This window comes from Trachemys scripta, chromosome 3 (genome assembly GCF_013100865.1).
Source record: "Trachemys scripta elegans isolate TJP31775 chromosome 3, CAS_Tse_1.0, whole genome shotgun sequence".
Taxonomy (NCBI): Eukaryota; Metazoa; Chordata; order Testudines; family Emydidae; genus Trachemys; species Trachemys scripta.
The window spans coordinates 123,808,237-123,833,207 of NC_048300.1; the positions used below are offsets into that span (position 1 = coordinate 123,808,237).

At 42.6% G+C, this 24,971-nt stretch overlaps 1 protein-coding gene across 1 annotated transcript in view; it reads left to right on the top strand.

The window, feature by feature from the left end:
- The first annotated feature begins 1,582 nt into the window (after positions 1 to 1,582).
- The window catches only part of SCML4 (Scm polycomb group protein like 4), a 112,310-nt gene continuing 88,921 nt past the window's right edge, over positions 1,583 to 24,971 (top strand). Inside the window, exon 1 of the mRNA XM_034765929.1 lies at positions 1,583 to 1,776. The gene's annotated coding sequence lies outside the window, so the exon portion shown is untranslated. The remainder of the gene's footprint in view (positions 1,777 to 24,971) is intronic.

Sequence of the window (24,971 nt, forward strand, 5' to 3'; positions counted from 1 at the left end):
CAGAACTCCTGTTCACTTCAGCAATACGGGCAAGAAATGCAGCATTGCATCTGTTGGGCTTAACAGCCTCGTCAATACACAATCTCTTCCCTCCCCGTTTTTTGAGATACCAAGGTTTCTGGAAGTATATTTTTAAACAAATAAGGAAAAAATACCATACTAATCACACTAATACTAATATCACACACAATTCTTCATGCAGGGAATTAGTGGTGTGGGTTGAAATGTCTCATCTTACCTGCAGATCGTTGATTAATAGCTGTATGTGAGATGAATGCAATTCTAGCCAACTCTTTAAAAAAGAGTCCTGTTTTGCTAAAATGTCATGCATGAACATCAAGTGTCAAGACTTAGGCCTCCTGCTTTTACTCGTACGAGTGGAATTTTTCTTGTTTTTTTTTCTCTTTCCATCCGTTGCTTCGTAAATATATTGGGTTCAATTCTGATCTCAGTGTACGCAGTTGTAAATCAGAAGTGACTTCACTGAAATCAGTGGTTACCCCCGTGTGAAACCAGTATAAGTGAGACCACAATCAAGCTCATCACATGTACCCACAGATGCATTCACGTGAATAGCCCTAATATTGGTAAGCTGTACATTTTGGCTTGTAATAAATACTTAGTAGCAATGTATGCAAGTATGTGAAGTGGACAGTAGGGAACTTTGCAACACTTTTAAACAACCAAACAGCCCCTTTACTAGTATAATGTTATCTAGCACAGACAAGGCAATGGAGCGTGATGGGATTATGATAATTATTTATTGTATTTATTACAGGGGTTTTTTTGAGCACCATTGTGTTCAATGCCGTGCAAAATAAACAAGGACGCGGTTCCTTCTTGAAAGCGTTTACAATCCAAATGCCCTGAAAAGCAACTCCCTTATCCTGACAAAGTACAATGTTATGCTGATCATAACCCAATATTTTCATGTACTGTGAATATAGTTTTCTGTGCGTCTCTATAGTATTGAACAGCTATTCTCCACACTCTAGATCTGTGTGTGTGTGTGTGTGTGTGTGTGTGTGTGTGTGTGTGTATAAAGCTATTCCCATGCACATAGCATCATTAATTGAAATATCTGCAGCACCAAATCATTGATCTCTGTTTTAATTACCAAAAGTCAAACAACTCATCCTTCAGGTTTGTGGTATCGTGTAAGCTCAATATTGGGCCACATTGCCGCATGATCGGGACAAAGAGATGATGATACAGTCTGGTTTCTATGGCAACAGAGGAGGGTAGTTAAAACAGAAATGTTGCAAACACCCATTCTGATCATCATAATATGATTAATGTTATTGCCAGAGACATTATTATTAAAAAAGTGAAAGTGCCATTACCTTTCCGTTTGTATGGATTTTAAATAAATAAATAAATAAATAAATGGCTTTTTTTTTTTTTTTTCTTAGTTTAGCTGCCAAGAGAAAGGAAACAACACACAGGCCTCATTTTCTGCGTGTAAAATGTGTGTGTTCTTTAAAAGGCAGTGGTTGGCTGGTTTTCCGGACATGATGTGGTTGAAGCTGTCATCGTAATGGAAATTCATTGCTGTAGCTATGGTAAATCGAGTTTTCTGCCTGTGCTGAATGCATTAGTCTAATGAGATGTTTGCAGCTGGAGAGCTGAGCTGCTGGAGACTTACAGTGTGCTAACAGACAGGGAGAAGATGGCTTTTGCAATAGTCTGTGTGCATGTGCTGAAAGTCATATGCCCGTTAGGTCGAAATACCTGGTCTCTGTAAGACACTGATCAGTGTTTTAACATAAGCAATAGGTAAGGGGAATGCATGCTTCTTCTGTGCCTCGTTTTTGTTGTTGAGCCCTGTTTTAAGCAGCTGTCATTCTGTTGTATGCACTGCTATATGATAACTTTAGCAATCCTAAATTGCATACTGTATGTATGTGGTACATGCATACAGTGACCCTGCTGTACGATTACTATGTACACTGAACCACACCTTAACTTAGTCATGCTACTAATATTGTGTTTTCAGGAACAGTTTAATAAAGAAAGGTGCAGGATATCAGTGTATTCAGCAGGTTTTGTCTGTGTCTGCGTGTCTGCTAGTCCATGAGTGTAACTGCTTCTCTATTTAAACTATTTCTTTGAATATGTAGAGTGTCTTCCTGCTTTTTTCAAATGTAAATCAAAGTGGTTTTCTTTCCTTTCCTTGCCAGGTGCATGTCTCTTCCATTTTTAAAAGCTCCTTACCTTGAAACATGAATAGCGGGCAGCAGTATTTACAGCATGGATTTTGTTTTCTAATGTAGATCCTTAGGCAATCAATCTAAAAAAATTATCTTTTTAATACCTCCAAATCATGTATTAAGTTGGATTTAATCCTTAGGATCCTTAACTGACAATTGCCAGAGGCAGTATTTTTATGTGCTGGTTTTACCTTTAAGGATAGGAGGCATCTAACTTACAAAGAATGCAAAAGAGGACACTTTAGCTTAGTTGATTTGTCTTTTCAGATGTTTTAAAGATAGGCTTGATTATTGGTACAACAGGCGCAAATAATTTCTTGATTAAGTAGACATACATCACCTGGGTGACGGGTGTGTGCAAGTCCTGCTAGCCCTACAAATGTGTCCCTTAACTTCACACGCCATCACTCCGTCCAGTCTACAAAGAGCGAATCCTTTACAGAGGGTGCAGTCCCACCTGCTCAGTGAGTAATTTAACAATTGACATAGCTGGAAGTTGTTTCTTTCTCCAGAGCTCATAAATGAAAGAGGCTGTGAATGCCATTTGCTTTGCTTGGGGTGTATGTAAAACTGCTAATTTGTTACAATGAAATAGCATTGGGGTTTTCAGTATGGATGAGGCAAGTTCCAGGAATCCAAAGCCAATGTAGAAAGCTGCAGAAGGAACACATGCTAACTTGTCTGTTTAGGGGGGAGGAGGGGAGATTTTGATTTTAATTCTGTATTTTATTTTAAGAATGTTCTGGAGACATTTTGACCAAGTATAGACTATTGGCATTTAAGGTTGCCTAACACAGAGAATAATGAAAAATAGACTTAAAAAAGGGGTTAGGTAGCAATATCTGGAAGATGTATAATTGTTTGTGTCCACCAGACTGTATCCTAAAACTTACCTTTGTGTTCTGATAACACTTACAGCTTCTTCAGAAATGCTGGGCTGACACTCTTCCGTTCAGATTAAACATTTAGAACCAGGCAACAGCTTGTATAAATTCGTATAGCTCCATTGACTTCAAAGAACCTATTTCAGTTTACACCAGCTGAGGATCTGCCTTTTAGTTCTGAATGTCCCGTTTTAGAGATCTTGTTTAGACTCAGTAGCGTCCAGTCCTATCTGGCCACAGGTGACTTTGTGTAACTAAGATCTTACATTGATTTTTCCTGTACAATAAAAAAAAGAAACACAGTTATTAAGTCACTGCAACCCACACTTTGCGCCAGAAAGAATTCCACTGCTGGGTGCTATTTAACTTACACTTCTGGGGAACAATAGCAAAACCCCTCACTTCCTGGGCTCGATCAAAAACTCTTCAGACAAACCCATTGTTAAAGTCTGTGGTGATGCAGTCTTGTCCAAAGGGGGCTGCTGGATAGATTTGCTATTTTTTTTCATAGACCTATTTGAAATGGTGTAACCAGAGCACTCTTAATACAATGGTGGACACTATGCAGAAAAGAATTAGTATAAATAGTTGATTTTTAAGTTTGAAAGACCTGGCCACATCCTGAAATCCAACAGCAGCTGATAACGTATGAATGAATGAGTGACCACATTGCCGATAAAGAAGACACTGCAGAGAGATATTTTTCTCAGACATCCCCAGAGCTCTGTGCTTGCCACAAAATGTACTTGTTTCTACTAAAAATGGACAGTACCAGGTTATAGAGTTACAGTACATTTCAGATGTCATCCCTAGAACTTTAAGAATATGCAATTTAATTTTGCCATGTATTTTTTTTCTTTCTATAATGTATTAACCACCCCCCTCCCTGACTGATGCTAGTCTGTTTGAGGTGAAGTTAGAAAGTGGGGTGTTGAGTGGGTGTGCCACAAACAACTTGTGTACACTGCATCTGAAAGCCTTGCTTACTGAGGTGCCCCTGGATTTCACCCTGCAACTCAGTATAAAGAGACTGTTCTTTGGATTGCAGCCCTGGGACACGGAGAGCCTGCACTGTCCGTCAGGCATACTGACAGCTATGTACGGGGCAGCAGTCAGGGGCTGCCCTCGCAAGAGGCTGCAGCTTAGCTCTCAAAAGAGCATATTCACAACAAAAGGAAATGAAAAGTCGCCAAAGCGTAGCCGCTCGCTACTTATCCTTTACTCAAAGGCAAGAATTTTTTTTTTAATTTAGTGTTCCGTAGTGGAGCCTTTGCTGCTGCAGTACAGCTTTGTTCTCCTCTGAGTTCCCACCCTAACTCTGTGCCACTGTCTCTTCACTGCGCGTTTCAATGCATCTCAACAATGAGACAGCAGGAGGATGCTAGGGCAAGAGTAGACTGGTGACAAGACTTCCAGCTGTTAAAGTATGTTGTTCTGTCACAGGCAATAACATCACAATCTCGAGGCAGTGAGTAGAAAAGCAGGATGTCCCGATATCATTCCGATACTCCGTGCATCTGGGTCTTTTTGCAAACCGGAACCTGCAAACCTTTATTTACCCCAGCCATCTCTTTGGGCTCAATTGTATCTTTAAGGTGCAGTCCTGTGCTGAGTTGCACCCCTCCAGCTGCCTCTCTGAGCCCCACAGCATGCCGCTGGAGTGCACCTTGTGCTTGCATCCCTGCAGGGGGAACTGCAATATACACTTGCTCTGAGGACCACTGCAAATGGTGGAAATAGCCATGGTGCTGCCCCCTTGACTTCCTCCACATGCTTTGGGATGCTATGTGCCTCTAGGAGAGCATGGAGGGAGCAGTGCCTGTGTTCTCCTTGGCCTTTGTAGGCCATACAAATGGGAGAGAAAGTTCCTTGGGACCTCCCCTGAAACGGCACACTCACAGGCTGGCCTTTGGGCTCAGTGCTATTGTTCATATCTCTAACGCCTACACTGTGGTTAGACACCCGTGGCTGGTCCGGGCCAGCTGACATGGGCTCGCAGGGCTGTTTCATTGTGGTGTAGATGTTCTGGCTTGAGCTGGAGCCCAAGCTTTGGGACAACTCCCCCCTCACAGAGTCCTAGAGCCCGGACTCCAGCTCTAGCCAGAACGTCTGAACCTCAATTAAACAGCCCTTTAGCCCAAGCCCTGCAAGTCTGAGTCAGCTGGCACGGGCCAGCCGCAGGTGTCTAACTGCAGTGTAGACATCCCCTAAGTATCACTGTAGCATGGGGCCGCTGAAGGGAGAGGACTCAAGAGAGAAATGATCTATTACTTCAAGTGATTATTTCTATTTTTTGTTCTTGTCCTTGCACAGAAGGCCAATGTCTTCCCAGTAAGGACTAAGTAGGAATTCTTCCCTGTTAAAAAAGGCCCTTACTCCACTCCAGCTAACTAACAGAGCTGTGTTGTTATTCCCTATACATACAAAACATGTACATGGCATGTTCAAACCAGAGAGGGTGATGCATTCTGTGCCCCAAACTACTGGCAGCAGAGATAAACGAGGCAAATAAAAAGAAACCCCATGGACACAGGCCAGGTCAGGCAGAGTGCTGGTGAGGTGTGTCAGGAAATTGTTTGGTGAGAACGAGAATGTTTGGAAGAACCGGGTTATAAAAAAAAATTTGAAGAAGCAAAATCCTTAGGCTTGGTGGGCTTGATCCAAATCCCACTGAAGTCAGTGAAGGTCTTTCCATTGGTTTCCATTAGATCAGGCCTGTCTATACTGGTATTTTCAGCAGTATCACATCTTCAGAGTGTTACATTGTAAAAAGGGGGAGGTGTTAGTAAGAAGAAATAGAGCCTTTCCCCTAGGGTCCTCTTCCCCCCTGCCCCTGCCCTGCCCCAGCTGTATAGTGGGTGGAGGGAAGAGTTAATACTGATCCCAATGTGAAGGAAATCTGGGATGGAAATCATTTTGCTGGCCATTAGAACTAGTGACCATATTTAGCAGGTGACTGCTACCCTGGGTTTCACTGTGAAGGAACAATAATTAGTAGGGTTTATTTGTACAATGGGAGACATGCCAATCTCACCTTGAATGAAAAAGTATTTCTGGAATATATTATTTGTTTTAAGGTGTTGCCTTATGAAAAATTGGCTTCTGGTTTGCAAGGCTGGAATCCAACAGGGAGCTGAAGGAAAGAAGCCTGGTGTTCTTTATATTAGAGATTGTCTAAACATCAGAGGCCAGAGCCTCAGCTGGGCTGACGGTAAATTTGGCCCAGCTCAGGGGAGTTTGGAGTAGGGAGGGGAAAGTGCCTCTAAGCCACTTTTCTATGCCAGTGGTCCTGGGCTGGTGTAACTTAGAGCATCTGAAATTAGTGCTGCTCGAAATGACATCAGCTGTCATGGTTCTAGAGGGACTGTGATGCTGGCTGAGGATCAAATGGAGCGACGTGTTCTTCACCTTGTCCTATTCCCACACAACCCCTATGTGGAGGGTGTAGAAGCAGGTTATTTCCTTCTCCCAGGGGAAATCCTCCCCACACCTGCTGGGGCAACTTTTCCACCACTTCAAGGTGCTGGAGCAGAGCAACACTGCCAGGGCTGGGACCAAGAACCTGCCCTTGTTTCTCCAGCATTTTAAATGACCCAGGGAACATTAAACTGTCTGCTTAATGAACCATTTAGGGAGACACACATTTTGGTTCCGACCCTGCAAACACATACAGGCATCCTTACCTCTACTCACACAAATATTCCCAGTGGTGTTTCATTGAGTTCAGTGGGACTACTCACATGAATAAAATTAAACCTGCAGGTTCAGAACTATAAACTATTTTATTTTAAATCCTAGTGTTAAATTTATCCTCTGCAGAGGATAATTACATACCCACATATGTACCTTTACATACATTGTATGTGTGCTAGTCAACATGCTCTTCTCAACCTGTTGCATCATGTGCACACTTTCTCAGCATATCCTTCTTGGTATTGATGCTATATTTAAGGTTGAGCAGGTGTCTATGTAAAACAAGTATGTCTGAGCATGAGCTACACAGATGGTGAAGGCAACTGTGACAGAAGTGTAGCTTTATTAAACACAAGGGGTTAATTTAAGATACACTGAGATGCAGCACAAGAACTAGCATGTCACCTGAGTGTGACATAACACTAGTTGACATCATTTGTGATCTCAAGCAAGACAAGTTGTTTGTAAAAACCAGCTACTTTCCTCTTTGAATTGCTCCTCAGGTGTGAATTGTGTGTTTGTGGGGGTACTTTCTGCTGAGGGTAGGGTGACCAGATGTCCCGATTTTATAGGGACAGTCCTGATTTTGGGGGGCTTTGTCTTATATTGGTGCCTATTACTCCCCACCCCCGTCCTGATTTTTCACACTTGCTGTTTGGTCACCCTAGCTGAGGGAGAGTCTGTAACTCAAAGTGATAGAGATGCTCTATTTGTGCATTGTGCACATACATTTTCCTAGCACTTGCCTGATTCTCTGTGTTTTTGCCTGTGCATCAATAGACTGAGCAGAGCAGTGCAGAATGTAACCTGTGAGGTGAGGCAGTGTACAATAAACTTCCCTTTTTTTCCCCCAATAGATATTTCTGTTGGACTCCCTCTGTTTTTAATAGGTTAACTCGTCATTAACGTATTTATTTTCACAATTGCTCTTGGCAAGATGTCCAAGGGTGGTTTGTTAATTAACTGAGAGCTTAACCTCTGCACCAGAGATGAAGGAAGGTCTTGGGCAAGCTCAAGCTGCAACCAGGGCTTTTAATTCTGCATATTAAGGTTTCATTCTAGCAATGCAATTTGTTAATGAGGACATTCTCCTGCCACTTCAGGTGTGGTGCACTTGATGAAAGAGAGAGATCACGTGACTGTTCCATCAGAATCCCACTTGCAGCAGTGGCTGGTACCTGATGCCGCAGGGAGAGGCAAGTCTCTAACAATGCAGCCCAGAGAGCATTCTACAGGGTTTCCAAATACCTCCAGGAAAGATTATGCTGATTGAACACCCCTTGCAGAGAGAGGCGAGGAAGAGCTCCCTCATGCTGTAGCATATATTTCTTTTAGCTTTTGAAAAGTGGAGGTGTTTTAGCAAGACAGGGCCCTGCAGGGAAATGCCTCCCTGATATTTCCATTTAAAAGATCAGGTTGGCTTGGCAACAACAGTTTTCAAGAGGGGCTTTATGCTGCACTCCCACTCCACACACACACCCCCAACCTCTCCCTTTCACCCCACTCTACATAATGAGAGAGACAACTTCCAACAATGCGGGGGAAATCCCTGGTGACATGAAGTCCTTGAAAGACCATCCCCCTCACATAACCCCATTATGTCATTCTTCAAACAGGGCAAACAACTCCCCTAAGACGTATGAGATTCCAGGCCAAGGACCCTGTGCAGTTCCACAGTTGGATTTATTATTAATAGTTGTCTGGAGGCTCCCACCAAGATTAGGGACCCATTTTGCTAGGCTGTAGTTTGAATGAGGAACTCTCTCCAATAACTTACAGCATAAAGAGACAAGAAACCATGTGGTGTTATTCCCATTTTATAGCTGGGGAACTGAGACACAGAATGTGACTTGCCCAAGCTTCCTCAGGATGGCTGTAGCAGAGCTGGGAATGGAGCCTAGCTGTCCTTAGTGGTGCCTTAACCTCAAGACAGACCGCCACCCCCCCACCCCCCCGGCTCCCCTTGATATGAAATCTCCCTTTCCTCTTTGAAATTACCTCAGTAATTAGATATGGGATGTAATTCAATTGCAGTCTCACCAGAGTCTGTCACAGCCTGAGTTTTGAGAGGCTAAGAGGATAGGGCAGAACATTGTAGAAATTTCTATATACACTAGCATTTTTCTGAAAGAGTTTTGGTTTGATTCATATACCTGTATAAATGTAAAGCTGGGCTAACCACTGAGAAATTCACATGTTCACAGGCAGCATCCATACCCACGTTTCCTGGCCTACCTGTAACACACTGATGGGACCATTGAGTCTGTGTTCCACTCCCAGAAAGGCAACCTCCCAACCAACCTGCCAGTGTCTAAATACCCACAGCGTTTTACAGGCACCCAAAGTGTGTGCATGTGGGGTGGGGGGTAGGGGAGGGCGCGGTAATTTGGCTCATCATAAGCACATTTTATCCACTCTGACTAATGTATTTGTACTGCACCCAATGCCTTAGTAGCTAAGCATCTTTCAGGAGGGGAAGAAAGGAGCCAAAGGATGACAGAAATGTAATAAAGCAACTGGGGGGTTTTGGATGTTTTATATAAAATGGCTTCATTTATGAAATTTAAGCATAAGTTTACAAATGCTGGTGCACTTAGGAGAGGCACTGGGAACATATACATAGAAATAAAAAAGAGAGAAACAGGAGAGAGAGAGAGAAATCCTGGAGGAGGGTTCCTCCAATTTCACCAGAAATAATACTTGGGCCTAATAATAAAGAGGGTTTTTTTTTTTTTTTTAAATGGGAAGCAGTTGTCAAAGGAGGGAAAGGGGGCACGGGACTGATAACTAGGGAGAAATTGCAGGGGCAATGTAGCATGATGGAATTATAGTTTGGAGACCGAGCATCTGGTCAATATTTTCTTCTTTGCTGATGATCTCCATTTGTATCTGAGCAAATTAGGACTGAATTGTTGAATATTAAGTCTTCATTCCTGAGTATGCTGGACTGAGTTTCTGGTTTAGTTAAGCACCAAACAAAAAAGCATGTATCGTCTGTAAAGTTCTTGGAGAACCTCCACTGAAAAAAGGCTTGTGCAGGTGGAAAGTATGATTATTTAGTTCTTCTCCTAGTCCCTCTCTCCCCTGTCTATACAGGCAGACTGGGCGTGAACATCCCTGGAAGGAGTTCAGAGTCTCCCCATAAGTTTGAGAATTTAACAGGTATGAAAGCAGTGGGGTTCCAGAGAATGTAATAAATAATGAGATCCTTATTATAGATTTATTTGAACTATCCTACTGAATTCGGTAACAGGGATGTAGTTCTCTCTTGAAATTCCTAGGGTGGGTTAAAAAAAACCCACCCTAAACCTGTAGAAAGGTTATTATTTAGGACTTTGCCTAAATAGAGAGAGGAATATAGCAAAGAGTAAACCAATGAACTAAGTACAAATGTAGTGGGACATGTTGGTGTGAAAGGAAAATAATGAACAGCTCAGTGCCCTTTGGAGGATACACCTCTGTGTAAGGCATCTTTCAGTCACACCTATTGCCTGAGTGACTTGAGGGGTTTAAGGAGATGTGTTAATTCGCTGTCCAATACATTTTAAAAGTTTCCTTGGTGCAAAAATTGGTTTTCTTCTGCTATGCAGCACCATTGACTTTATTCTGACACTGTCCCATTGGTGCCCTCTCAAACAATCCCAGAAGAAAAATGTAAGAGTGAGCTAGTTTTTTATTGTCTTTTCCCTCCATGACTCCAAAGGCCATTATCGAATATACTTGGCTTTTGGTGTCAGGAAACCAAAGGGTTAAAGAGGGGTGACCCATCTTTCCAAGGCAGGCCCACTTCATTCATGCAAGTTGGGAAGCTGCCAAGTTACCAACGAGACCCTGAATGAGTAACCCGTTGAAATTACAGAGCATTATTCTGCTGCCCAGGGGGTGGGTCGGAGGGAGCCCAGTTTAACCAAGACAGAACGGCAATGCAAGAAACAAGGATTTGGAGGTGGATACCCAGGACACACAAAATGAACTAAACAGAAGACAGATCATCTGAGAGAAACTCTATTTATTATCATTATTTATGTACAGGCAGAGACTCTATGTCCTTTCCCCCGTTGCAACAGAAAAAATATATTCATAACATTTATCTCCTGATTTCATCTGTCAGCCTCCATCTATTTCCCTATAAACGATGAATGAGAGATGTGCCTGGTAACTATCTCTTATGGCTCAGAAAATATTTGAATGTATTTGCATATTAAGTTAGCCACATTTACACTGCGCTTGCTAAATGCAGCAACACGAAATCCTACACAAAGGGGGCTCGTCGGCCATTAATGTGTGCGGGATTTATGTGAATGGCTTCCCTTAACGGTAATGGGAGTTACCTGCACAAATTGCCTGTGCCTCTAAGGGCTAGTGCATGTAAATACGTATCCCTTGGTATGGTTTATTTTAAAAAACAGCGCCCTGGCACACTAAGATATTGCCACGTTCCTGATATTTGCCTAGTTTTTCTCTTCCACCTTGGAGTGGAGCCTGGTTATTGACTATGTGGCACTCTTCCCTTTTAGGGCCCAGTCCTGCAAACACTTCCATGCATGTGCAGTCCCATTGATGTCAGCGGGGCCTACTTGCAGGAGTAAAAGGTTGGTGGGAGCAAGACCTTACTGAACCAAAGTGTCAATATGGTTTTTAGGGCAGCACTGTGATATTGGAGGTGCAAGGGGCAGGGTGTTAATTCCTGCCTGCTTGACTGCTGGCCAAATTTACATTCTTTCTACCTACTGTAAATTCCCCCTCCTTTTTTGCCTGGGTAAGGGATTCTTCACCTCTGGTCCTAAACTAGCGTCTAGTCTTGCTGTGCACTGCTCAGCACCTGCCACTTTCCACCCCCGGCACGTCTGCATTTCGGTGTCACGTGCTGTGACTCTTTTGCTTATATAGGGCCTGATTCTCCTGTCATTTACTCTGATGTCAGTGAGGAGTAAATCCAGTACATTCAATGGAGTACCATGGCTGTGTCATCCAGGAGCAAATTCTAGCCCAGTGTTTCTCAACGATCGGTCCGTGGACCGGCACTAGTCCCTGAGATCTCCCTGACACAGTTTAGGAAGGCAGTAAGCCCATCCCTGGTACCAAAACAGTTGAGAAACACGGCTCTAGCCTACTATAAAAACGAGAGGACACCCCTATAATGAGCTATCCCTGATAGGAGAATATAGGGCTGCCTTGTGACAATCCATTTCCCTCTGGCTGTCACTGGACTCTTCCCTACGTTGCCCCACTTTCCATTAGTACCCTGTGTACTCTGTTTGTGCAGTGCTCTCCATGAATACAGCCCTGTTCAAACCACTTCACAAGACACCCTTGTCTGACTCAGGTGAATAGAGTACATGATAACAGCTCAACGGCAAGAAGGCAGGGAGCCCATGGACCTCATTCCCATTTATACTAATGCCTCTCTATGCTGGCTAAGTGGTGTAAAAAGGCCTTAGTGTATAAGGCACCATGTCTTTGGAGAGCTTAGAATGACTCCAGGCCTGACTACTGTAAAGCACAGTGTAAATCCCCCTCTTTTGCAAAAGCCTCCCCTAAATACCAAGAGAAAGAATTGGAAGGAAGTAAAGAAGAAAAAGCAGCTGCAGCTGGGAATAGCCAAGGGCAGGGGCCACAAAGGACAAACCAATGCAAGTCTGAATGGTCTTGGTGTGTGTTGGCCTCTTTAGAAAAACCTACACTAGGTAGATCATAATAGAAGATCATCATGAAAGGTGATTCTGGGGGAGGGTTATGGGGCTTGGGAAGTGGGAAGCGGGTCTAAGGTTAATAGTGGTGTGTGTGTCAGAGAACACACACTAAACCAGGAGATACGTGGATCCCAGCCTATCCAGACAAGAAGGTTTTGCTAAGTATGTTTGAGTGGTTCAGCACATTTTTCCCGCAGATCACCTGGGTTTTCACTGCCTGCCGTCCCCTCTTGAGCGTCTCCTGCTTTTCTAATCACAATCAAAGCCACGGGTCTGGTTTCACAGAGCCTCAATGCACCTCAGGTACATAAATACTTTTCAGTATTGAAGCTGGGCGTGTGTTTCCTTTCAGAGAGGGCACACAGGGAAGGCCTGTTCCCGAGTTTCCTGTTAGCCTAGTACTTCGTGCTGTAGTGAAACAATGCATTGTATATGCAAATGATATTGATTGCCTGCAAAATTTGGCCAGGCCACAGGAAATCTTTTATGGTTCCTCCATGGTGGAGTTGCTCCATTAATCATTTCATTCAGAGGTGTGCACAGATTTGCACCAGATTCTCTGCTGAAGGCTGCCCTTGTATTGGTTTTGGTTAGAACACGCCAGTTGGGAGTGTGTTGCTTGTAGGGGGGGAGTTTTTGAGAGAGGATTCTCGTGCTTGCCAGAATTTGTCATGCTTTTGATCAGAGTGGTTTTTACTTGTCAATCTTGTTTGTGTCTTCCCTCTGGCTGTTAGTTCTGCTTCTGAATTAATCCTGTGTCCTGCGGTGTTGGCAACGTTTTCATTATTTGGGGTATTTTTGCGGGCTGCAAGGTCATGTGTTTTATCCTCATGTAAGTTAGATACACTCTATCACCAGGGATGCAGTGTCATCTAGTGGATAGAGCACTGGACTGGGACGCCACAGATCCAGCTTCTATTCCCAGCTCTGCCACTGATCTGCTGGGTGACCTTGAGCTAGTCACTTCACTACTGTGCCTCATTTTCTCCTCCAACCCTCTGTCTGTCTTGTCTATTTAGAGTATAAGCCCTTCAGGGCAAGGACTGACTTACTCCATGTTTGCACAGTGTCAAGCACAATGGGCCCTGATCTCAGTTAAGGCCCCAGGTGCTAACTATTATAATGATTAGTTATTATAGTAAGTGGCTGGACACATTATGCTATGGCTGACACAGTCAGGTGCAGGTTTAGTTTAGGAGTTTGACTAAGGATTGTGCAGAGGTTTTTACTCTTATGGCAAAAAGTTGTTTTTTTTCCCCCAGAGCCTTTTGGATGAGTTAACATGTGCACTTATACACATCACAGACCATGCTTATAGCTGTGGCTTATTTTTTTTTTTTTTTTTTTGCATTACTTGTGTATTTGTGGGGAGTCTAGATTTAATTTTGTGGTGATAATTTGCCAAGACATTAGAGTGCAGGTTATTCCTTGTCTTACCTACACTCATACCCGCCCATTCCATTTAATTTGGAGCCCACTGCCTTCTCTATGGGGATATCCATCTGTAGTCTTGCTACTTCAGGCACCAGCTGGCAAGCAGTGCTCATCCAGCAAGCAGCTTTCAACCTTCCTCCAAGCCAGCCTTCAACAACTCAGCTGAGCTGCCCCGGCGGGGGAATGAGGGAGACACAGAAGCCAAGATTTTTCAAATGGGACTAAGAGAGTTAGGCACCCAGTTCCCTCCCAGTTGGAGCTGAGTGCCTAAATCCCTCAAGCACCTTTGAAAACCACAGCCAGAGAGACTGCTCCAGAGCACACACCTTCCGCATCACAGTCAGCATTGTTTTTTCAAATGAAATCCTGAACACTTTTCATTAGAGCTATGCAAAATGTATGCAATGAAAGCTGAAGCTGTGTGCAATCTGTCTGGCTTGAGGAGGAATTCTGATGAACCTCTAGCTCAGACCATCTAGTATGCTAAGCTTTAATCTAAAATTGCCCTTTCTGTGTATCCCTGGGGCCTGGTCCCACTCCCAGTGAGTTCCGTGGTGAAACTCCCACGGACATCGATGGAAACTGGGCCCAAGTTCATTGCGTGTTGTCATGGGTGTTTGAAATTGGTACCTACACTGGCTGATCTACTATCTTTGGTATCTATACGCCCCCCATTACCTTAGCATCCGAGCACCCACAGTCATTAATGTATTTACCCTCCCAACACCAGTAGGAGGTAGGGAAATACTGTTATCCCCATTTTACAAAGACAGAGTCACCAAACTTGAGTGATTTGCCCAAGCTCACCCAGAATATGTCAGTTCTACAGAAACCTGAGTTTCTCCAAGTCCCAGGCTCATGATCTAACCACCAGACACCCCACTTCTTCTCTATCCATTGACCCCTGCCACAATATATTCATATGTTTTCAAGAAGACTATGTCCTTCTAGTAATACACAACATAATTACTAATCAAGGAAGATCAGTTTCGGTAGGGGTCTGTTAATAAAAGGCCTTATGAACAGAGAAACCCACCATAAGAAATACAGCTCCCAGGTAACTGAATGCTATACGCTGTGGCATATATGGTGTACCCTACACCCGGTGTGTTGTCAGCAGCTGCTACACATTCCAGGATGTTATTTGTTGCCTGTCTTTTCATTGGATCGAATTTGTGCACTGCATAGTAAAAAAAAACAAACCCAAGAGCATGCAAAGCTCCTTCTTTGTGGCACTTTCTGGGGCTATAAGCAGCACTCTGGCATGAGCCTGCGCCGAACACTGGTTTCTTGTGGGTATTACGGAAAGAGAAGAAATAAGTTTTTCAAATAGACTCGCTAAAGCTAACTCAATGCTAAACTGAAAATCAAGTCATTAGGCTAATGCGGTTGATCACAATGTTATTGTTTCGGGTTGTCTTAAGAACTCAGATGGCAATTAATTAGTGAAAGGACCACAGGTTGCTGAATTTCAGCAACCTGATAAAGGAGCAGTTCCTGGCAATAGCAGGAGCAGCATTAGCAGCAATCTAGTCATTTTACAGTAACTGCAATGGAAGATAATTGCAGTGCTTTTGTTAACCTAATCACACATCTATGAATCATATCCAGGTAAAAACCCAGTTGGAACAGAGGCTTTTAAGGGGAGTTCTCTTCCCTTGTTAGGTTTGTACATGAGTTGTTGTGCTTTGTTTCACTCTGTGTTTTCCAAATAGCCATGGTGATCACTTTAAATCACCTTCTAATTCTAAGATGAGCTTGTTACACGGAATTATGTTAATGAACACAATGACATTGACATTATAATGGAGCACGCGCTGGCTGACACAGCGGTCTGTCAGTTCATGTGGGGAACCTTGAAATACTAACACAAACCATGTGGAATAGCAACACCATTATTTGTAGTGACTGCCTTGACCCGTCTTCTTTGATGGGAGATACTATACAACAGTTATGCCTGGCCTATTGCTTCTCTGCAGAGCTGGCCTCTTGCTCACCGTGCCTGGCATGGTTGTGGTTTGCATGCTGTGCCCTGGCTTTTCTGCTCACCTCTGCAGATCTGAAAGTGACGCCCACGACCCGGGTGTGTTTCTGCATGAAAAGAGAAGGATTAAAAAGAGAATGCGGGGCAAGTGAGAGGAAACAAGTGTATAATTAATTTGAGATGGAGTATATATCTTAATGTCAATGATCCACCCCCCATCCTGGTTTTAAACAAGTAGTGACAAAGACTGCAAAGAAATGGTTTGAGCAGTAGCCCGAGAGCCAGGAACTCCCGAGTCCTAATTCAGCATTGATTCAGATTCTCTCCGAGGCTTTGGGAAAGTCACTTATGCCTAAAATTTTGGCCACTCAACATAAGACATTTGAGGCCTGATTTTCAGAAGTGCTGATCACCCACATCTCCTGCTGAAGACAATGAGAGCTGCTGACACCCAGGCCTTGTCTACACAAGAAAGTTGTATCAATTTAATTAAGTCCTTTTTGAAATTGACCTAGTTAAATCAGACTTTGGACTGTGTGTGGACACTCTTGTTTCAGTTTGAGCATTTGTATCGATTTTAGCTTAACCCTGTTACTTAATGATGTAACAATTTGTCAGTGGAAGGATTCAAAATGGAAATGTTCATTTCAAATCAAATCAATTTGGGGGGGAGGCAGGGGCTTGTTCTTGCCCTTCCTTTCCCTTTTTTCCTTTTCTCTTCCCACTTTTTTCACCAGAAAAGGTGGGGAGGGAAAGGAGCACAAGGGAAGAAAAAACCTAAAGCCCCCAAATTTTCATATCTATTCCATTTGAATCCAAATTTGGTTTTGTTTCAAATCATTTTTGTCAAAAATCCTGAAAAACATTTTCATCTTGTTTGACTTTTTTTTCAGAAAAAAATTCCCATTTTTAACCTGCCCTAATGAAAGCTATATCGAAATGCCAGTTATTACTATTACATGCAGTGTTGTTGTCGCCGTATCGGTCCCAGGATATTAGTGAGACAAGGTGGGTGAGGTCATATCTTTTATTGGACCAACTTCTGTTGGCGAGATATAGAAACATTTCTGGAAAACATTTAGAATATTCCTTTGATCATTTCTGACCTTTTGTATTGTAATTTGTTTTGAATACAAATTATGACCACATGGTCTCCTGACATTTATGGGAATTACATACAAAAAGGAAAGGAATGTCTCCCTTTATAATTTACTAATCCGTATAGATGCATTTCACTTACAGTATAACCTGTCTTAAGCCTGTCAACAAAAATTTTTTGCATAAAAGAAATGGTTATTTAATAAGGCTTGGGCAGAGCTGCACTAGGATTGTATGGAATAACTTTTGGGGGTGAGGCATAGTCTGTCAGGATAGGAAATCACCCAAGGAAGGGGATCTCTTCACTGTATTCTCCTTTCCCTCAATTCCCAATCTCGGGGAGGAATAGTCTTGTAGTGAATGCTTTGCACTGGAATGTAGTTCAATTCCTGGCACAGCCACAAACTTCCTCTGTGATCTTGGGCAAGTCACTTGACCCTGGTCTACACAACAGCCTTTTGCCTGCGTAGCTGTGTCAGTCAGGGGTGTGATGAGGCATGGTCCCTGACCAACAGCTGGGCTGGCAAAAGACTCTAGTGTAGACACAGTGAAATCAGCAAAATTGTAGTTTTGTAGTGTAGATCTGGCCTCAGTTCCCGATATGATAATCCTTCCCTCCCTCACAGGGATGCTATGAGGATAACATTAATGTTTGTCAGCATTCAGATACTACCATGATATAGATAAACAAGTAGCGTTTGTTTATGGTGTCCATGCATTTATCACTCCCAAGATAGACATAGGAGAAAATGGCACCGACCAAGCATGTGTATATTTGTATATTATTTACATGTTTACATAAACACTTAGGACCGAGTAATCAGACACAAGCACAACTAGACTGACTTCTATGAAGTCTGGTCTGCTTATGTGAGCTGTGAATTTGGCCCTTTGAATGGGTTACTTTCTTGCTGAACAGATCCCCGAGCTGTTTGTGCTGAGTTGTCCTCACAGTGGTGGCCCGTGACTCACTGTTACAAGCTTTTAACAGGTGTCTTAATAGACATTTTTATTAACAGGCGTATTAGAGGCAGTAACATTAGTGAGATGTCAGGTGTTTCAGGTAGTTATGTTACATTTACCTGCCGCATTTGCACATGATTTCTAATTAACTGAGGTTATTAAATTGGGAGAAAATATTGCAACGAACAATTGATCTCTTAGCCTTAACTATAATTTTCACACAATTAGCAGCAACAGTCTCGGCTGATGAGACACCAGTACAGAGCTAGCAAGGCAACTAAATTACTTGTGATTGTTAAAAAGAAGATCCATTCGGCTGTGGTTCCATTCATCTTAAGATAGCAGGCCTTTGATCCTTGTAACATTTTAGAATCGCAGGGTCCTTCAGAGAAGGAATTCAGTTTTTTTCTTTTGTTTCGTTATATTGGTATGTTGGAGAACCTTTACTGTGGTTAGTCAGAAAAGTGACTGTGAAAATGTCACATCAAGGTTCTTTATTTTTTCTCTTTCCACCTGCATAAGACTTGCTCACTTTGCAAGTCAAAAAGATTTTCATCTGTCTGTCAGCATTGCAAACTCAGCCAGAAATCTGAAAATCAAACTATCTCCTTTCTGCCTTGTATAGGATTCATCACCAGTAGTAAAGGTTGTGTAGTCAGAACTCAGCCAACAGTTTTGTTGATGGGTGAGCTAGAAGAGAATCTGGCTCACTCTCTCAAAGCTGTGTTGGATGTGTGGGGCTGTAACTTTGTATGTCTCAAACAAACGGTGCAAGAATGTTATGTTGGGTGGGAAGGTACCATTTTCATAGAGGGGCTGATCCACACCTCACTGGAGTTGGTGGAAAAACTCCCATTGATTTCCTTGGGCTTTGGATCATTCTTTACTGATAGGTCTGTGGTCATGTTTTAGACAAAAGAACATTCACTTTTGCAGATCCTCGAGGCTTACACTGCGCCTGCTTGTGCCAATAGGGCCCCCATCATGAGGGAGGGCACAGGCAGTGAAATTGCCACCCTGCCTTGGATCTTCCAGAAGGAGGGAGCAGCTTTAAGTTCTGCTAGTGGAGGCTGCTAAAGGATTGCACTGCTTCAGTGTATCCTCCAGCATCCCTGGCCACCCTCTCCTGTCAGTCAGCTCAGCCCACAGTATCCCCCCCGAGCAGGGTCTCCATTTATGGGGGACTGTGCCAAGATCTACTCTGGCTTCTCCCAGTATCCACTCCAGGCCGTACCTCACCCAAAGACTTTTGCCAAACCTCTCTGGCTCTTTCTGCAGTGCTGTAGAAAAGTCCCAAATCACTTTATATGCTTTGGTCAGTATCCTCTGTAGGCCCAGGCCTGACATCAGACAAACCAGTGCCTATTGCTACACTACATCCTTTAAAATGATGTGCTGCGTTTGTGCTGGTTTGCACAGTAGTGGATTTGACAAGCTGCTGAGCAATGTGCTCCCACCTGTCTGAGATCACAGTCAGGCACTGTGTCTTTATGATGGGAATAAACCAATTTCTCTCCACAATGAACCAGTTGGTGGTGTAATAAATGCAGTGTCGCATAGATGTTTCATCAAGGGCTCTGTCGATTACATCTCCTGAATATATCCTCATCACATCTGTTCCTGGGCAACCTTGCAAAATAAGCAAGGAGCCATTCTAGTAACCCACCTATCAGCCATTGTTTTCATTAGCTCCTTCCCCCCCGGTGGTTATGACAGTACTTAACTTCCACATTTTATTCAGAAAGCTGGTTTCACTTTGTTTAGAATTAAAAGATGGCAAGTTGTAGTAAGAGTTATTGTCATCTACCACCATAATCCGAATGCCTGGTGGAGCATGAAACATTCCGCATTTCAAGGCGGATTGGCGATTAAGAGGGTCTTGGTGAGGAGTAAGTCCTCCAGGAGGCATAGAAATGCCATATTGCTTGTCCACATGAGATGGAGCCTTTTGTTTGCTGGGACACACTTCCTGAAGGGTAGAAACAAAGTAGCCCAGGACAGGGCAGTAACAGGCTGCAGCTGCATCCAGCAGTAGAAGAATTGTTACCTAATTTCTGTACATAGTTCTGTTCATTATAAAGGGTTTATCTTGGCACTGGTCTCTGCACACCAATGAGATACTACCTGGTACCGGGAGCAGGGGGGAAGTGGGGAGGGGTAGAGCGTGCTGGAAAACCTAGAGAGAGAAGTAACATTGCAATGACTGCTACCGAGTAGCCTGTGCAACTGAAAGTAACTCCAACTCCCTTACCAGAATCAGCAGAAATGCTGAATACAGCTGGAAAAAAGTTCAAACAGCAATGTGAGCTGGATATAAAAGTTACAGCAGCAAATAAACTGGAGGATGGGCAAAAGATTGCTCTGCTGTTAACAGTGGTGGGCACAGAAGCCCTGGATGTACACAATGCACTCCATACAGAAGGCTGCGGGGAGGGAGAGAGGAAAGTTTTGCAGAAATCAAAATGTTTCAGGATCGTTATGTTCCTTTAGAAAAGTGTTTTGTTTTGTTTTGTTTTTTGAGAAAGATGTTCAGGATAAGAACACAGATTGAAGGGGAAATAATAAAGGAGTTTGTCACAGACATAAAACCAAGAAGTGAGTCATGTGAATATTGAATATTAAAAGACTCCCTCATTAAAGATCAGATTGTCCTGGGATGCAACAATGAGAAAATATGTGAATAGTTCCTAAAGAAGATGGATCTAATAGTAGAAAGGGTGATAGGTATATCAAGCAGAATAAACAGAAACACAAATGAAAAGCCTAGAGAAAGGAAGAGAGCTCATGACTTCAAGTACTACAGCCCAACCAGAAAGTGAAAAGTTTACAGAAATTAAATTAACCAGTTACAGAAACATAGAAAACAGGAACCAATGCCAATAATGTAGCAACCAGGAAACCATGCCAGTGACATGGCAACCAGCATGAGTACAAGAAATGCCCACCACCCAGGCAAATATGTAGGAATATTAATAAATGCAACAATTAAGCTAAAATATGCAGCAAAAGCAGGAAAATGTGTATATTACGGGCAGATAGGAATTCCTTCAATGAAGAGGAAGAGCTCTTTTTAAGGCCAATAATAGAAGAGGCTGAAAACTCAAAATATTGGCTAATTAAAATGTTGCGCAAATGGCACATATGTGACAATGCAAGATAGACAATGGGGTCCAAGTAAATGTAATAATGGAAACTAAAATAGAGAGATGTAAGGAGCCATTAAAAGTGGAAGAGTCAAAAGTGTCTGTGAAAGATTATAATGGAGGAACAATTCCAGTGTTGGGAGAGTGCACTCTGACACTTAAATACAAAGGGAAAATGACAAAACAAGAGTTTGGTCGATTGCCTCTGTGTTCAACCACAGTCTTGGGCCTACATGCATGTGAGTGCTTAGTCTCTTTAAGAGGATGTATATCACAGAGAAGACAGGAAGACAATCAGCTATGAAAATATTAATAGCACCACATGAAGATATATTCACAGGAAACGGATGCCTCCCAGCAACATGTAAGATACAGTTAAGAGAAGATGAAGAACCTGTGGTACATGCTACATGAAAAGAAAGAGGCAAGAAGAACTGCAAAACATGACAGCAAATGGTACTAGAAGAACCAATAAATGGAGTTCATATCATCGTAACTGTAGAGAAAAAATAAAGAGGATTCTGGGTTGTGTATGGACCCTAAGGAGCTGAACAAAAATATAAAAAAAACACTTCCACTTGCTCACTAGAAGTCAACTGTTGTCTGAGATGGCAGGAGACACATTCTTCAGCAATGTAGCTGCAGGATTTTGGCAGATCCCCGTGGACAGCGATATCTCCAAGATCTGCACATTCAATACACCATATGGCAGATTCTGCTTCCTTAGACTGCCTTTCAGAGTACGTTTGGCTCCGGAAGCATTTCACTGTACAATGAGCCAGATGCTAGAGGGTCTAGCAGGCATGAAAATGGACGTTGATGATTTAATATTTTGGGGCAGCACTGCCATTGAACATCAGAAATGACTGAGGAGAGTACTGGAAATTGCAAGAGCTCATAACCTTAAACTGAATAAAATCAAACGTCAATTTCAAACAACATACTTGGGAGAGAGAATGACCTCCAAAGGAATCTTGCCTGACAAATCAGAAAGATTCAAGCAATACTGAACATACTGAAATATGAAAATAAAAGGGAATTCAACGTCTGCCAGGCATGTTGAATTATGTCAGCAAGTTCATACTTAACTATAGAGCTCACACAACTCACCTAACATCTCCTCCTGAAGGTCACTGAATGGGCATGGATGCCAGAGCATGAAAAAGAGTTCAATAATGTAAAGCACATTCTGCCATCAGTTCCAGTGCTGCAATTTTTTGACTCATCAAACTTTCCACAGATGCCTCAAAAGGAGAGCTGGGAGCAGAGCTATCGTGTCATGGATCTGATTTGTTGCCGGTCTCAGATGCATCTAGGGCTATGCAGTCGCAGAGATGACACACACCCACACACCCAGAATCACTAGGTCTGACATAAGAATATACAAGATTTTATCGCTTTTTCTCAACGGCTGTAGTTTCAAAGCAGAAACTGATCACAAACCTCTGATTGTAATACACCAAAAGGGGCTTGGAGAAGCACCACCAAGGACACAGTGACTACTTTGGTCAATACAGACGTATGATGTGACCTGGTGTTCCAACCTGGATACTGCTTAATAATGGCAGATGCACTCTCAGGAGTGTCTCCATCTGCCAATACACAGGCTGATGATCTGGAGCAAGCCATAAACACACAGCATGTGATGCTTTATATCATGTTCACGGGTATCTGCAGGCATATTGGATGAACTGGAGACAGAAAAGATCTAAAGATTAAATACTGCAATTAGTAATACGAGCTATAAGTAAAGGAGGGAAAAAAACAATACTTCCTTACCTGCATGTTCCCACTATAAAAATAAGCTTCCAGTGCTTTCAGGAGTGGTTTTCAAGAGATGATGACAAGGAAAATATTGGGACGAATACCTGAAGGGCACCTGGGAATGACCAAATCAAAAAGGGCAGCTAGAGAAGGTATATTAAGGACATAGATGTATAGTGACAAAGAAATTGTGGCAGCTGTGGAACATGTCAGAAATACAGAAATTCCCATCAGAAAGAAGTAATGATATCATATGAACAACTCACAGTTCAAGGGGATAAAGTTGGAACTGACATTTTTAACCTGAAGAAGAACAGGAGTACTTGTGGCACCTTAGAGACTAACAAATTTATTAGAGCATAAGCTTTCGTGGACTACAGCCCACTTCTTCGGATGCATATAGAACCGAAATTGCATATAGCAATTTTTAACTTGGGAAGACATGATCACCTGGTTATACTGGACTACATTAACAACTTCCCAGACATAGTCACTCTTGAACATACCACAGCAACAACAGTTGTCAGGCATATTAAATCTATATTTGCACATCAAGGGTAGGTTTAGCAGATAAAATAAAAAAAGAACAAGTTAAAAATCACTTAGAAAAGTTAGATGCCTGCAAGTCACCAGGGCCTGATGAAATGCATCCTAGAATACTCAAAGAGCTAATAGAGGAGGTATCTGAGCCTCTAGCTATTATCTTTGGAAAATCATGGGAGACAGGAGAGATTCCAGAAGACTGGAAAAAGGCAAATATAGTGCCCATCTATAAAAAGGGAAATAAAAACAACCCAGGAAACTACAGACCAGTTAGTTTAACTTCTGTGCCAGGGAAGATAATGGAGCAAGTAATTAAGGAAATAATCTGCAAACACTTGGAAGGTGGTAAGGTGATAGGGAACAGCCAGCATGGATTTGTAAAGAACAAATCCTGTCAAACCAATCTGATAGCTTTCTTTGAAAAGATAACAAGTCTTGTGGATAAGGTAGAAGCTGTGGATGTGGTATACCTAGACTTTAGTAAGGCATTTGATACGGTCTCTCATGATATTCTTATCGATAAACTAGGCAAATACAATTTAGATGGGGCTACTATAAGGTGGGTGCATAACTGGCTGGATAACCGTACTCAGAGAGTTGTTATTAATGGTTCCCAATCCTGCTGGAAAGGCATAATGAGTGGGGTTCTGCAGGGGTCTGTTTTGGGACCGGCTCTGTTCAATATCTTCATTAACGACTTAGCTATTGGCATAGAAAGTACGCTTACTAAGTTTGCGGATGATACCAAACTGGGAGGGATTGCAACTGCTTTGGAGGACAGGGTCATAATTCAAAATGATCTGGACAAATTGGAGAAATGGTCTGAGTTAAACAGGATGAAGTTTAACAAAGACAAATGCAAAGTGCTCCACTTAGGAAGAAAAAATCAGTTTCACACATACAGAATGGGAAGAGACTGTCTAGGAAGGAGTACGGCAGAAAGGGATCTAGGGTTATAGTGGACCACAAGCTAAATATGAGTCAACAGTGTGATGCTGTGGCAAAAAAAGCAAACATGATTCTGGGATGTATTAACAGGTGTGTTGTGAGCAAGACACGAGAAGTCATTCTTCCACTCTACTCTGCTCTGGTTAGGCCTCAGCTGGAGTATTGTGTCCAGTTCTGGGCACCACATTTCAAGAAAGATGTGGAGAAATTGGAAAGGGTCCAGAGAAGAGCAACAAGAATGATTAAAGGTCTTGAGAACATGACCTATGAAGGAAGGCTGAAAGAATTGGGTTTGTTTAGTTTGGAAAAGAGAAGACTGAAAGGGGACATGATAGCAGTTTTCAGGTATCTAAAAGGGTGTCATAAGGAGGAGGGAGAAAACTTGTTCACCTTAGCCTCTAAGTATAGAACAAGAAGCAATGGGCTTAAACTGCAGCAAGGGAGGTCTAGGTTGGACATTAGGAAAAAGTTCCTAACTGTCAGGGTGGTTAAACACTGGAATAAATTGCCTAGGGAGGTTGTGGAATCTTCATCTCTGGAGATATTTAAGAGTAGGTTAGATAAATGTCTATCAGGGATGGTCTAGACAGTATTTGGTCCTGCCATGCGGGCAA